This window comes from Manis pentadactyla, chromosome 2 (genome assembly GCF_030020395.1).
Source record: "Manis pentadactyla isolate mManPen7 chromosome 2, mManPen7.hap1, whole genome shotgun sequence".
NCBI classification, from domain to species: domain Eukaryota; kingdom Metazoa; phylum Chordata; class Mammalia; order Pholidota; family Manidae; genus Manis; species Manis pentadactyla.
The window spans coordinates 34,303,157-34,318,925 of record NC_080020.1 but is presented as its reverse complement, the minus strand read 5'-3'; the positions used below and the strand labels follow the sequence as shown (position 1 = coordinate 34,318,925).

The 15,769-nt window shown below is 42.3% G+C and overlaps 1 long non-coding RNA gene across 1 annotated transcript; it reads right to left on the bottom strand.

Annotated features, from left to right (window-relative positions):
* Positions 1-2,293: 2,293 nt before the first annotated feature.
* LOC130680537 (uncharacterized) lies at positions 2,294-15,431 on the bottom strand. The gene is made up of 6 exons (XR_008993560.1): positions 12,832-15,431; positions 7,929-8,151; positions 6,923-7,141; positions 5,932-6,155; positions 4,057-4,201; positions 2,294-2,383 (listed from the first exon to the last, which is right to left on the bottom strand). It is a non-coding gene; the product is annotated as an uncharacterized LOC130680537 (long non-coding RNA).
* Positions 15,432-15,769: the final 338 nt, after the last annotated feature.

Here is a 15,769-nt window from a genome sequence, read left to right as displayed (position 1 = left end):
GCTCTTCCACCATCAGGTGAAACCTCAGCCTGGATCAGGGAGGGCTCTTGATTCTGAGCAGGGAAGAATTCGAAAACAGGTTGGACTAGTGCAAATAAGGAAAGAATCCATTAAACTGAGAGTAGTAGTGAATGTCAAAGTTGCACCGCATCAGGAAAAGTGATTCTTTTATTTGTGCAGCCATACAGGCAGCAGAGAGCAAGGAAGAACAGAGGGAGATAAGGAAAGTTCACTGAACTCCTGCTCAGCATACAGCAAATCCCTCGCCAATTCCTAGAGCCAGGGTCACCTGGCATCCAATGTCTGCTTTGATCTGCATGGCACAGGAATTATAACCCTACCACTCCAAGATGTGGGGAGCTGCAGAGCATTGGGTGGAATAAGATTATGTTCTGAGAACTTCCCAAAGCAAAGGAGATTTTTCTGGCAGGCTGCTAAAGAACATGATGGAACAGCTGTAGTTCCACCCAGGTCACCTGGGTGACAGGACCCTCCCTACTCAGAGGTTCCTGCAGCCACTTCCCTACTGGTCTGAAATAAAACAGAGAGAGAGAAAAAAGGATTGTGTTTAATACTAGAAAGCTGAGTGAAATAGCAAAATGGCAAAGATATTTACCACTGGTGATGGAAGTGGATGGGTTCTTGTCTTTGTCATAAGGAAGAATTCAGAGACAAAATGCAGTGGCTTAAGCAGCAGAAAGTTTATTTAAAGAGACAGCACACGCTCATACAGGAGTGCAAGCAACCTCAGAGAGGAGGCATGCTTTAAGGTTTAGGATTTGGGTTTTTAAGGATTTCAAGAATAGGGTAAGAAGTCAGGGGAGTGTAGGCTGACATGTGGTTTCATGATGTCTATATCCAGTAGTGGGCATGTTATGTCACAATCCATGGTCAGTCCTTTAGATGTTCTGTAAGATAAATTTATACAAGGAATTTATTAGCCCTGCTCTTCTTCAAAGTAATGGTTACTCTTAAGCAGTGGAAACATATCATTTAGAACTGTTTGCCCTGCCTTAACATAGGGTCAGTTTTTGACTGACCACCATAAAATCTGTTAGAAATATTACCTCCTAACACTCTGGTTTTAAAATGGAATCTTAGCCTTACGATGGAGTTCCTCCTGTTCTTTCTATACTGACTATATCTCAGCATTTTTCATTATAAGCAGGAAAAATTAATCATGTTGCTTGTCCCATGTCCCTGCTCTACCTTGCTATTCCTTCTCTCATGTCTTTAATAATTTCAATTATTCTCATTTTATGGTTTCTTCTATAATAGACACTTCTATTATTTCTGATTCTTGGGATGCTAATTATTCTTTGGCTGTACCTGCTGACTCTCTTATGGTGGTTAATTTCCTTGTGTGAGTCCTTTGTGTCTTGACTTATAAAAATACCCCAACAAAACAGTTTTACAATTGCTTCTATTTCCCCCAGGGTTTAATTCACCTGAGCAGTCCATGCTAACTTATAAATAGTACATATTTGGATACCATACCCATATATGGCACAGACTGTTTTGGTTTTTTGGGCATAAACCATTTTCAAAACTTTTAAACCAAGGCCCTAGACAGGTGACACATTTTTGTACTTTCCTAGACTCAAATGTGGAGTTAGAGTTGCCATTCCATGGATAAAGCAACTTGTCAAGGCTCACAGCTTTATGCTAAAGCTCAGTTCTAGTTACCCTATCTGGCAAGGGCTTGAGGCCACTACTCCTAGACCCTAGTGGTATCAAGGACCCAATCTTCAGCTCCTAAGACCTACATGTGGGTCAGAAATTTTGCAGAAATACCAGCCCTTCATTTTGACCTGGCTTTGATTTATCTCCTCATTTCTTGCAACTGGGGATTTTTCTGTCTTTCATACTAGAACATTATATAAAATTCTATTTCTATTTTTTTTATTTAGTATTTCTATGAATTTGCTTTGCTGTATTTCAAAGATCACTTTGAAGCACTGAAGCTCATCTCCAGCATAAACTCATGTGGTCTTCTTCTGCTCATGCATAGCCAGAAACAGAATTCAGCTGACAAATTGAGGCCAAAATGCAACAAGTCTGAGGGGGTCTAACCAAGTGTGAGTCACTTGTGATGTTAATCTAGTCACATTTAAGGTGATGGGCACCAGGAGGCAAGGTGGAGATGAAATATTCATTGCCCATTTGATATTACCTAATTTGTATGTCCAAGTGTTGACAAAAGAGAAGCGTTTTCTGTTTACTTGATGAGTAATTGTAAATTAATATGCAACCCCACACCCATTCTAGTGAGAAGAGAACAACTTAGATTTAGCAACTGTTCAACAACATGGCCTGGTTTCAACTGCAGATGTCACCCATCCTGTTTCTGACTCTTGGAAATGCAGTGGAATAGGCAGACTTCCTAAGAGAAGCAACTTTGAATAATGCTATAGAATGTGGAACCTGAGAATCTTTAAAAATCAAGGTTAGAAGAATCATGAAAGGTTTTCTGCTCGTTTAATAGGTGAGGAAGATGAGGTCCAACTCCTATTTCAGGTTCAGACATTTCTTCAAACTCTTCCAAGCACTTGCACAGCATAGCCAAACACACTCCTTTTGCTCAAGTTATTTTCTTGTAATGTGGTTTCCTAGACGTCTTTTTTTCAGTTGAAAGATTGTATGGAACAGACCCTTGAACGTTCAGTACCTACACAGATATAGCAAGCTGGGCTAGAGCACTCCATCCATCCACAGGACTTACAGCCCAATGATGGCAGCTTGTTCTGCATTTGCTTAACACATAGGACCCTGAGATTTCCTCAGGCTCCATCAGAGAGGAAATGCTCAGGACTTTGATACTTTGCAAACGTCAACTTGAAGTTCCAGACATTTCTCCCAACACATAGGCTGTTAGCACAAGAACCAGGTCCCTACAGTGCAAAGCAGGGCCCTTGACCACTGCCCAGCTAGAGCCCTTTCTAGGGGAATTCAGCTAAGCCAAAGCTGGGAGTGTGGGACCCTCTCTGCGAATCTAATATCTTCTTTCAAGAGCAGGGGCAGGAGCCAGTGGAAGAGGATCCCAGAGGAGAAAGGCAGTGTGGTGTGAAGCACAAGGCAAAAGCATTACTGCCAGGGGAAAAGGGGGAATAGTCACGATAAAACTAGTTAAATATTATTTATTGTCCTTTGCATTCACTACTTAATCATTACCAAAAAAGTGTAAGTTAAATACCACCACTGATCCTATTTTACAGATGAGAAAACTGAAGAAGAGAGCAGTCGAAAGCTGGTAGATACCAGAACCAGATTCAGACATTCTGACGCTGGAGCCTCCAGTGCTACCCACGTTATGTCCTATATTCTGGGGACCACCTAGTTCAGACATAATGTTTATTTACTCCTGGTATGTTTTTTTAGTCCTGCTCCCTTTTCTTACAGTCTTAGCTTTTAGTAGTAACAATACTTACTGAATACTTCTTGTATAAAAACACAGAGTTATGTGCTTTACATGCATACATTATCTCTCTTACCCTCACAATCCTATTATTATCCCTATTTCAAGAAATAAGGAATGTCAGAAGCCACATTCAAATCCATAGCTTCTAATTTCAAAGTTTGAGCTCTCATTACTGTGCCGTGGATCTCAAACTTTAATGCATACCCTGGGAGTCTTTTAAGTAAGCAAATTCCAGGCCTCTAGCCTAAGAATCAACAGAAGTGGGTAAGGCTCAGGAATCTGCATTCTTAACAAAGTTTCCAGAACTTGAGGATTCTGTTTTGCCAAACCCCCACTATGTCATACTACCTCTATGATTATAACAGGTTAGGCATAAACTGTTCAGCTGTATTTTACCTGTAACAAGCAGGGTTGTATTGCTAAAGCTGCTTTCCTCTGCCGGTTGTGATTATCCAAAACCAACAGGTTATATGTGACTGCTCACTGTATTCCTCTCCCTGCATTTTGCCCTGAGTACCAAGGTGGCTGTTAGTTGGGACATGTCCAATTGCAAGTGACAAAAACCCAATTCAAGCAAGCTTTAGCAATAGGGGAAATTCATTGGCTCATTTAAATGAAGAGTCCAGAGGTAAACCTACCTTCAGGTATGGCTTGATCCAAATGGTCAAATGGTGACACCAAGAATTCATGTCTCTCCATTTTTTAGTTTTGCTTTCTGCTATGTTAGCTTCATTCTTGGGCTCAGGCTTCCCTTGAGAGTGGATGGCCACCTGCAAATTCAAGCTTATATTCACATAGTTCAGTGACTCTGGTGAAAAGAGGGAGTCTCATTCTCAATTGCTTTGGTGAAAATCCTGAGGCTGAGTCTCATAAGGCTGTCTTAGGCTCTCATTTTTGAACCAAACACCATGACCAGATGGTGCAGAATATTCCAGTTGGCTAAACATTATTCAAGTGTCCACCCCTAAGGGGGCAGTGGTGGGAGCAGGGCAGCCTGACTATAACCACATGAAATGAGAAGGAGGGAGAGGTGGTTCTCCAAAGAGGAATGATGAATAAAATGAGTGGAAAACAGGCAGGTAAAGTCTACTCACATGAGAGTCTAGCATTAGAGCAAGACATCTGTTTCCTGAAGTAGGGATGGCCAGGTCACAGTTGACTCTTCTCTAGAGAAGATGATCTTTCAGGATTTTCCCATACTTGTAACTGAGTTAGGCTGGTTTGGGGACCCTAATATTTTGGATGCTGACAAAACAAAACAATAATCTTGGACCTTTACAAATATAATAGAATGCATGACAGAATTTTAGAGTTGAAAAGGATTTTATTGATCTTCCAGTCCAGCTATTTAATTTTGACATTTAAAAAACTCAACAGAATTAACCATGTTGAGTTTGAAAAAATCAGCAAACCATTCACTGGGCACCCAGGTGAGGAGCGAGTTTGTTGATGTCTGTGGAAACAGGACGAGCAGGTTCGAAGTCTTGGGTTCTCGTCCCAGACGGAGGAGGCAGGTCACTTAAGCAACACCGTTCCCACGTTTGTCTGTTTGGCGACTGATGGGACTTCTCTCAGTGATGGAATTTTAGAGTAACGACTAGAACACCCCACCTAGGACTCTTTCTTTTGTCTTTGCAGTTCCTGGCGGGAGCTTCTGTCCTTTCCCTATCTTGGTCCTGCTTTCTTTCCTCTGGTTACATGTTCCACCAATCAAGGGTTTGCCCGCCTCGTTCAGCCAGCATGTATGGATTGTCCACCAAACGTGTAAGGATGGGTACTAATAACTGAGACACAGTTGGTGACCTCAAATTTACAACTGGGGTGTCCTCAAGTTTCTTGGAAAATGCCACTTTCCTGTCAACTCTCCCCTTTCTGCCACACTGTTCCCTTCAGTCCCAGCAGTGCGGAGTCTGCCCAGGCCTTCTCATCCCACTAAAGCCCTTCCTTCTCTAAGAGGTTGCATGGAGCAGACTGACTCGCTTTCCCTGCTCTCCCGCCCCACAAGCCCAGAGTAAGCTTTCTCAGAGCTCATTCTGAAGCACCTCATGCCATCCTTCAAAATTTAACAGGCAAGTGCTTAGCAGAAAGATGCCGACTTCACTGGCAATTCAAATCAGGCTGTTGGGCACCATTTGCCTTCATTCAAATTAATGGGGGAAAGGAATAGATCCTTTGGGCTTTGCTTATTTTTAGATTATTACCAAGGAACCCAGAGGGCTGCCTCTTGATCATGTTAATCCCCATCTAAATGAGGCTAAAGTATCATAGGGCCAAGTGATCATAAATGGCTCTCTTCACATGTAAAATCAAGGGTTCCTGTCTCCCTGTCTTCATCCTTTCGTTTCCCCACCCCCAACCCATCCCTGGACCCACTGGGGAAAAAGCAAATAGACTTATTATTCCAAGGAGATAGCTGATCAGGAATTTGCTTGAGTAACAGGAGTTCATCAAGAACATCCCATCCCTTGCTCAGCCCATACCAAATTCAGGTCAAGTCAGTGGTTATATTTCACCTTCAGTGTCAGTCCTGAGGCAGCTGGAACTCCATAGGAGAATCCCTCTGGAGAATACTTGACGTGTCAAGTTTGAATTTGGGCACAGAAGGATGATTCTGCAGCAGTTGGGGAGCAGACTGGGCCCCCATGGTTCCCAGTCTTGAGCGAGCGCTTGACTCCTCTGGGACTATGTTAAAGAGGCAGGTCCAAAGGCCCATTTCCAGAGACACGATTCAATTCATCTAAGTAGAAGCCAAGAAGTTATTTTTAACAAAACCCTGGGTAACTCTGATTTAAGGACTTATTCTGGGGTTTGACCTTGAGAAAGTCTCTCAATGTTATGGCCATCCCCGAAGCTAACTTTCTAAGACTTCCCCCAACAAGCATTGGCTCTAGAAGCCTCCAGTTAAAGGGCAAACAGGTTCCCCAGGAGATGAGCCAATAACTCCCATCAGCGCAGATCTGTGAGCCCCAGATGCCCTGCACTCAGAGGGGCAAGCACAGGGCTGATTGGGCTTGATAGGCTACAAAGGCCTGAGCAAGGGCCTCCTGGGAGCTGCAACAGGGGGCACGACTGGGAGGGGGAGGTGGGGGAAGGACATGAAAACTGTGGGTCTGTGTTTGCAGGCAAGGATGGATCATTGCAGGAAAAGAAGAATGTGACAGAGTTGGAAAAGTCAAGGAAAAGGATGAGGAGATTTCAAATACAATTCTGCTCCCTCCAGTTTTTTCTAGAGTACATTTTTCCAGGTTTGGAAGAAACACCAGTGCTTTTGATTTTCCCATCCTTGATACCAGACATCTGTCTGGGGGGGCAGGATCCTATATGAGCAACATACACATTAATAGATTAAAATGACCTTATTACTTGAATTTATTTTGTTTTTACATTAACAACCTTTGACAATTTCTGGCATCAGTGATTTCATTTGGGAGCCTTTTATGCAATCTACTTTATTTAGTGCTATTGTGCATATTTTACAAGTTCCTGTTGTTGTCCTGTCAGTACCTTATAATTATGAAATTATTTCATCATTAAGCAAACTTGGGAAATGCTGATGTCCAAAACCTTCATTTCTTTTTCAAATCTTGTTTCTTCAAACCTTCTTCATCATGTTTACATATATCCATCAGTGGAGAACTCTATTCTACCATCAGTGACAGCTCAGGTTGCTACTGGAAAATTCCACTGGGTAGAGCATTCTTCCTTATGTGGAAGCCTGTGGTTCTGAAATTTCGGTGACTATCAGAATCAGTGGTGAGTTTGTGAAGGGCCCCACCCCTAGAGTCTCTGCCTCAGTAGGTCTGGCACTGAGCCTGAGAATTTGAACCTGGGACGCTGCCAGATGCTGCTGGTGTAACCCTTGAGAACCACTGGCCTAACTCCCCCACCTCCCTGTAATTTCCGCTTCCTCTTCCTGATCCCCGGAATGACCAAGCAAATCTAATTCCTTTTTCACTATGAAGAACTTCAGATACGGGGCTTCAGACCTGCAGCCCCATAAGGGTCACTGTTTTCCTTGCTTGATTCCCAGTGACACAAACAGTGCTGGCAACTTAGTGTGCATGCAAGAAAGATCTGTTGATTGACTGGCTGGCACACAGTAATTGCTATATAATTGTTGCTCATTACTTTTATTACTTCTGAGGAATAAAAATCTCACAAGACAGATTCTCTTTCTAAAGGGCTCCAAGATGAGCTGTAAATGCACTCTGACCCTGTCTGCTATGTTTCTCGGCCTCAAGAAGGCCTAGAATCAGGCAGGCAAAGAGTGTAAATTTGCCCAGGGTGAGGAGTTTCTAGAATTTTCCATACACAGGCCTGGGGGGGCTCATCTTACTCTACATCTCTTTTAAGAATGGGCTCACAAAAGGAATGACATGGTGGACATTTCCACCAAATAATTCTCTTACTGAGTGGAGGGAAATAATGGCACTGGGCAATCAGATGGGAAAAGGAGGGTGAAACAGCATCTCACTAGGGATGTGCTCCAGACACCCAGGTGGTAATTTACCTCCCATCAGCACCCCAGAACTGGAAAAGATCAAAAAAGTCAGCACTCAAAGGGCCTGGGGTATAAGTGATGGCTTCTTATTCGCAGCCTTTCCAAGCGAATGAACCTCAGTCCGGTCTCATTCATCATTACTGGTGTTCCCACCTTAGGCATGGTGTCCCTCTGGCAGCTGTGAAGTTGCTTTGCACTTTGTAGCTGCCCTTGGTTCTTCCCCAGACCGATGCTTCAATTCAAGGAAAAAGAAATAAAAAGCGTTTGAAATGTATAACTCTAAAAGCAATTCATTTTTGTCTTAAAGCGTAAGTAGGATATTTGAGAGTTGAGTGGAAAACTTCCTTTTTGGAGCCCTTCCTGGACTCAGGAACAAGCTAGTCCAAAGCCATCACAGGCGATTGCCTCAGCAAAGAGACAAGCAGAAGAAACTATTGCTATAATTATTACTAATTGCAATCCCATGATTCCATTTAGTCTCCACATAAGAAATTCACCAATTGGAGAATGCCATTGATCCTCTGTGCCCAAGCCAATTAGATATTTTGGTCCAATCTAGAATGGTTACTCAGTCTTTGCCAGAATAAAATTGCATTTAGAATTTTATTTTTATAGCCTCTGAGGCATCCCAGATTTTAACAGGACATTGGAAACCATCCATTTGTGGTACATCTGCTCTAACAAGATCTGCATATTTCAAATATCATTAAGACGTTAATGCTGAAACCCATTTTAATTTTCTCTCTAATGATGAGTCGTTTTTTTAATGTCTGAATGTTTAGATATTTCTAGAAAAATGAAAATGATTCCTTAATGCCTTGGATTTTGATCCAGGTAGTCTAGGAGGAAGGAGATCATAAAGTGACATCTCAATATCGGGCTTCTCATTAGTTAGATGGACTTGGTTTCTGTTGATTGCTCCTTTAACTGACTAGCAATGGACTGCTGTTCTCTGGAGCATTGGAGAACTCACGAATCCTGTTTTCAACCTTTCAGGGGTTTGCAGACTCTTGCTTTTACTGCGTGAAGGTTCCCTGGGTCTTGAGAAACCACAGCAGGAAGTAGGGCCTTTGCCATTTTACCTGCCTCATAATCTGAAGCATTTACACCCCTGTCCCTGTCCCTCTGCTTGCTTGGGGTATAAATGAATAAAGCGCTACCTGCCTAAAGTTTGCTGTAAGGATGACAGGGCAGCATGTGCTGTTCTAGGGCAGGGCACAGAATCAGTGCCCAAACAAAATTGTTTATTTGACCAAAAGTTATGCACAAGTGTGAGTGGGCAATATAGGGCCATCCTTTCCTGTCCATTATAGTCTGGTAGAGAAAACAGGTATGAGTAAAATGATTAAAAACAGAAGTAAGTACAATAAAAGAGAACTTAAAGCAGAGGAACTGCTAGTTAGGTTGTGTTAGGATTACAGAAGATTGAGGAAGCAATATTGGAAGTGAGATCTGACAGATGGGGGGGTCCCCAGCGGAAGCCATACCATTCACCTTGTCAGGGGTAGGATCAGGGAAGGAGGCCCTCGGAGAGAGCAAGGAGGCGGAGCATGGCAGAGACGGAGCAGGATTAATCACTGGCTATTGCACATAAACTGTTAGCAAGCTTTATCCAGTAAAGCCTTTCATTTACATGGCAAAATTTTACAGTATCTTAAGAATAAATTTTTAACCTTGCTATGAAATAATATTTATTGAAAGAATACTTTTTGATCCATTTCACCAATTTCTCTGAAAAGCTTCTTAATTTATGTTGAAGGGAAAAAATATATAGTTATATCTATCTACATGATTACATATAGCAGATAGAAAATGAATGAATGTGTGCATTACAATTTATAATAAATTAACAGTAGTGGACTTAGAATTGATGAATGATCTGGAATAGAGGCTCAGCCGCTCTCATTACCACTGCATTATCTTAAGCACGTCGTTTGCTTAGGGTTTTCTCTGTGCCAGGCACTGTGCTAAGTGTTTACATGACACGTATCCTTGCATTTTCACAGCTACCAGCAAGCTACTACTGTCTTTGTCTCATCACCAACACTATCATCATCTCCACTTTATAGAAAAAGAAATAGAGGCTTAGAAAAATTAACTAGTATGCCAAATTTGACATAGATAACAAATAACAAAATTGGCATTTTCATCCTTGCCAATAGCTCCTGAATCTGCACTCTGAAAACCAGTTTCATTTACTCTCTCCAGCCTGGAAGGTGGTTGTACAGATGAAACAGTCATGAAGGTCCTTAGTAAAACCCTTCAAGACCCCGTATCACTGTAAAAGGCCACCAGGATGAACATCCCAGCTTTCCTGGCATGGTTCCCAGATGCTTTTAGGTTCACTGCAAGCATCCAAGCTGGGGCAGAAAGGATTTTTAGCACACACTTCACCTAAGCCCAGGAATTCCTGGGTCTATGCAAGTATACATGGCATTTTTCTTGAGGTTGATTACCCAAAATGTTTATGAACTGATGGGAAGAAGAACCATCTCTACAAATTCTGATTCAATGAAGTTGAGTCAGGATGATAAAGGAGTGGGAAGTTCATGAGAGATTTTTAATTCACTCTGGTCCCAAACAGGAATCATCTGCTCACTAAATACTTCAGGTAGGCCCATAATGTTCAAGTCCAGTGGTCTAGCCACAGCTGGGCTCCTTTAAAAATTATTCCTGGTTTCTTATTTTTTTAAAGAGCTACCTTACTCCTCTATATAAATTTGTATATTTAAAAGTTAAGTAATCTTGCAGAAAAAAAGAATCTAAAACACACCGAATTTTTAACTTTCTACATCTTTCAAATTCTGTATGAAGTTTGCCAATGTCTGCTCAGATTGCTTTAAAAGAGTCTCAATCGGTATGGACATTCCCTCTTGCACTGGTTTTACATAAACATTTCACATAAATGTTTTCCTGCATCAGCAGGAAACCATGCACTTGTGATTTTAATAATCTGATAGTATTCCATTCTGTTAACATATTTTAAATGCATTTAAGTTAAAAAAAAAAAGAAACCCTCAATTTTAGATCTTCAAATCCTTGGTTTTCACATTAAGATTTTTAAAAAAGCTGATATAGAAATGCTAACAATGATAACATAATGGTTTCAAGAACATGGGCTTTAGAACCCAACAGCCTGCTTTTTGAATCCCATTTCTATGTCTCATGAGCTATGGGATATTGAGCAAGACACGTAAGCTCTCTGAGCCCCAGTTTTCTCATTGTAAAATGGGGATAACAGCAACATATTCCCCTTCAAATTGTTGCAAGATTAAGCAATATAATATGTTTAAAGTGCTTTGCAGAGTGCCTGGTACCTGCTAAAAGTTTGGTAAGTTATATCTACCAGCATAGTAGAAAGCAGAGAATGGGACCCGCCTAGGGCATTTTCTTTAAGAAGGTGTAAACATTATATTTTCAAGGTCATAAGGAAAGGAAATCTGGGGAAATAAGGAAGAGTTCACTTGGCCACATGTTGGTGTCAATTTTCTTGCCAATTCCAAGTTTGGGGGTCTGAAATGAACATTTTTAGTCCTAAAATATGGATGGCAACTTGGGATGGCGAACATAAATAAACACAGCCAGAGAAGAAGTACACCGTGTGTGTCCTCAGCCCTGTGCATCTCTACGGCCTTGCAATTCCCCCCTCCCTGCAAAGCAAATTCTTCCAAGCCAAGCCAGCCCTCCAGCCTCAAAGCGGATTTTCTGACACCTCCCCCGATCAAATGTTTGAACATGCAAGCCAGACAGAGTCACGGTAATTCGCTCATGCCCAACTTACTCACTTAGCCAATCAGGAAATGGGAGGCTCAGGCAAGTGAAATGAGTTTTCAAAGTTGCACAACTCCAGGAGCCCAGAACTGGCATAGAACTCAGTCCCTTCTAACCATCGGCCCAGGGATTTTCTAGTCAGTCACTCGTGTTCCACACTTTCACAATATGTCATTCAACTGTGGACCTCCTTTACGAATATTGTCCTAATTGGTAATCACCTTTTCTCCTTTTTTTGCTAAAAATAAATGCAAAAGGAAATCTTAATAGAAAAGCCAGTATTACTTAAATAAAAGATGATCATAAAAATAAACAGTAGAACAATGATATTGAATTCAAGCTGTAACATATAACAGTCTGTCAAAGGACCACAGCCAGAGAGGAAGTCTCTCCCTAAAAAAAGAGATTAGCAAGGGTTCAAGTGGGACTGAACAAGGACCACCAAAGTAAGCTCCCATCAAATGAAAAGGCCATCAAACTTTGCTCTTTGAGGATGGAAAAAGAAGAAAAGGGAGTAACTGTAGGAGGGGTGTGAATTTGGAAATAATACCCGTCTGCTCCATGCTGCTTTGTTTCACCTTCTGGTGTCCCCTACACTATCTTTTAAGGGTCTACACTCAACTTGGAATGGTCCCTGCAGGCCTCATATTTTGAGGTCAATTCTAAGCTCCAACATAGCCATCTATGTTTTTGCTTCCTTCTGCAGTCCTGAAGCTGTAGTCAAACCTTAATATCTCTGTGCAATTCAATTGTTCCCAGCCTCCTTGGCAGCTGATTTTAGCTGCAGGTTAGCCTTGTGTATACTCATTCTCTTATTCAATTGCCAGAAATATCTATTTAAGTGGACACTACTACAATCCCCATTTTACAAGTGGGGAAATTGAGGCACCGAGAAATGACTAAACACGTCCAAGTCCTTAGCTGCTAACTTAGAGCTACTTGGTTCCATACTCTATGATCTAAGCTCTGTGACTCACTGCTTTCCAGTCTAACTTCTGTGTATTTAATTTGCTTCAAAAATACTGACTGTTTCTTATGATCCCGTGAATGGACTCGGAACAGTAGGAGAAGCAAAGAGAGATGTAACTCAGTCCCTGTCCTTGAGTTTTATATGTCATTAATGCACTCAGCAAACACTTACCAGCCTACTACTAAGTTGTCATCTTGTTGAAGAGCCTGGACACAATCATATAAAAAATGCATGAGTAATTGGTAAGAGTTATGGGCAAGTCAGGAAGGAGATGTAGATTGTGGGCTGGTATTATTTGTGGATGACACAGCCCTTTAAGTGAGGGAGGGCATTCTAGGCAGAAGTAAGGCTTGAGCAAAGGGACAGAGGTGGGTGCCACCAAGTATCAGAGTGACAGAAGGCTTCTTTTCTGAACACCTGGTAAATTAACAACAAGAGAATGAATGAGCAACCCAGCCACAGGGCAGCAGGGTCTCACACTTCTTAGCTGTAATTTTCAGGAATCAGCTGTAATAAACTTTATGTGGGAAACATTCCTCCACTCTTCAGAGTGGCACTGGGTCAAAAGGGAGCTTTCCCCAAGGATGCTTTAGATTTCAGTAGTGTACTGAGAGAGCTCTGCCACCAGCATGGCCTAGAATATCAACTCAGGGGCAAGAAGCTTTTGGTCAGCCTCAGTGAAGCAGAAGGAGAAAAACTACTTGTTAGGACTGTTCGCCTCAGAAGCCTTGAGATATACTAGTAAGGCAAGTGCTTAAGAAATAGGACTTGCTCCTTGTAGTTAAGTGCCAAGTGCTGTCAATGACTTAGGGCTGGCTCATTATGGACCTATTTCAGCTAATCCTCCTCAGGCAACAATCCTCTTCTTTTCAGGGACTATGGAAGCCTGGAGAAGGCTATTCCATTTCCAGTCAGGTGTGAGGGCCAAAAGCCATCCATCTTTAATAACTCTCCAGGCTCACGGGATTTTTCTTCCTGTAGCTAGTGCAGAATTTGCAGGTCTTTCAAGCGTTCAGCAGCCATTCTGCTCCTTCCTAATTAACCGACAGCAACACACCATCTAGCAGGCATCCTGTCAGTCTTCCCTATTAGATGGCAAGTTTCTAGAACAGTCATTCATACATTCACTTACTGTGCATTAATTCAATCAACAACCAAATCTGTCGATCGTATGCCCCTCTATTTTAACACCTAAACACTTGGCTGCGCTAATTTCTAGCTGGGGTTTGGCCCTTACCTACATCTCTAGCCTCAGCTCCCACTGTCCTGTGCCAGACACTCTGGGCTCAAGCCATACTCACTCTACTTCCTGGTCTGTGAGCTGAGCCTTCTCCCTTCTACCTGAAGGCTTTCACACAGGCTGACTCTTCTGAGGGGATGTGTTTCCACTCTTCCTTTCCGCGTCCCTCCTTCCTCTGGTTAAGTTCTACTCATCATTCAAATCAGCTCAAGTCTCACCTTGCCTTCCCATGCCCAACTTCCAGACTAGGTCAGCCTCTTGAGTCATAGGCAACTGAATGTCTGTATCCTCACTAGTCTGTAAGCTCCATGAGGCAAGGATCTTGTCAGGTTTTGCTTCCCAGCACCTAACTTTATGCCTGGCCCTTAGCAAGCACTCAACATAAGTTTGTTGTTTGAAAGAATGAATGAGTGAATAAATGAATGACCAAATCTGTTCCTTTCCCCCAGGGGGCTGCCAGATCCTTGAAGGCAATGATGGCATCTCCTAGTTCTAGTGCCGAGCACAATACCTGGCATTTGAGCAATTAGTAAATGTTTGTTGAAATGAATGAATGAAACCTCCATGTGCAAGCTACCACTTAAAGTACCATGAAGGACCATAAGCAAACATTGAAAAAACAGACATGTAAACACATGGCCCCAAACCTCAAGGAGCTTTCAGCAAAAGAGAGGAAAGGGGCAAGTCCACAAATAACCATACTACATGGGGGAAGAAACAGGTGGCTCAAGAATAGTGCCGAGAAAGGGACTCAGCAAGTGGAGAGTCAGGGAAGATCACATCTGAGGAAGGGGCAGGGAAGGGAGGCAGCCCTCAGCACAGGGAAGTGAACACGCAAAGGTTTCAGGGAGGAAGTGGCCTTGAGCTCAGCAGCTGTTGTAGTGTTTATCTGGAGCCACGTGTCCAGTGCTGGGCTGTGCAGGGCGATCCCTGGTCAGGTTTGGATGGAGGGGTACCCATCTACCACTGTCCACTTTTGAGGGTTTTCTCTGTCTTATGAAGGCTTGAAACAGAGCAGACAATCTAAAAACCTATGGAGCCAGGAAACTAAGGTGGCCAAAAGTGAGAGGTTGGCTGTCGGAGGGAGTGTGGCCAACTGCCAGGCATATCCTCAGCTGAGAAGCAGAGACAGCCCTTCCCAGCTACCACCAGTTGTCATGTGTGAATATGGAACCCGTGTAGCAATGTCTTTTCATTTTTTCCCTCAAGAAAAGAAAAAACAAACAAACAGAAACCCGGATTCTTAAGTGAACGATTCCAATTTTCAATTGTTGGCAACTAATTCAATTTTTTGGTTCGAAAAACACCCTTCAGTCAAATAAAACACATCCACAGATGGCATCCAGACTGCAGGCCTCATTCAGCCATGCACAGCTGGCTTGCAACCTCTGGCCTGAACAGATGGGACTCATGAGAATTGAAACTGCTATTTCGCACCCACAAGATTAGCGAATGTTAAGAAATCTGTTCAAGTCAAATGTTGCCAAGGAAGTGGAGCAACAGGAATGCTCCGACCCAGCTCCTGGGAGTGGTGATGGGAGTACCCTCTCTGGAAAGTTAAGTGCAAAATATCTTTTTTTATCTGGAAAGTTATCTTGCAAAAATAGAGATATGTGTATCCTATTACTTAGCAGATCCATTCTTGGACATATGCTCTGAGGAAATTGTTGCAAATGTGCACAAAGAAACATATATAAGAATATTGAAAGCTGCATTATTTATTACATCCAGAAACTGGAAACAAACCAAATGCCAGTTGCCAGAAAAATAAATAAGTGATGGCACACTCATAGAACAGAATCAAAACAACAAAAATGCTATTGATTAACATAGATCTGGTGTCTTCAAGCATTAGTTTCCTGTGACCTC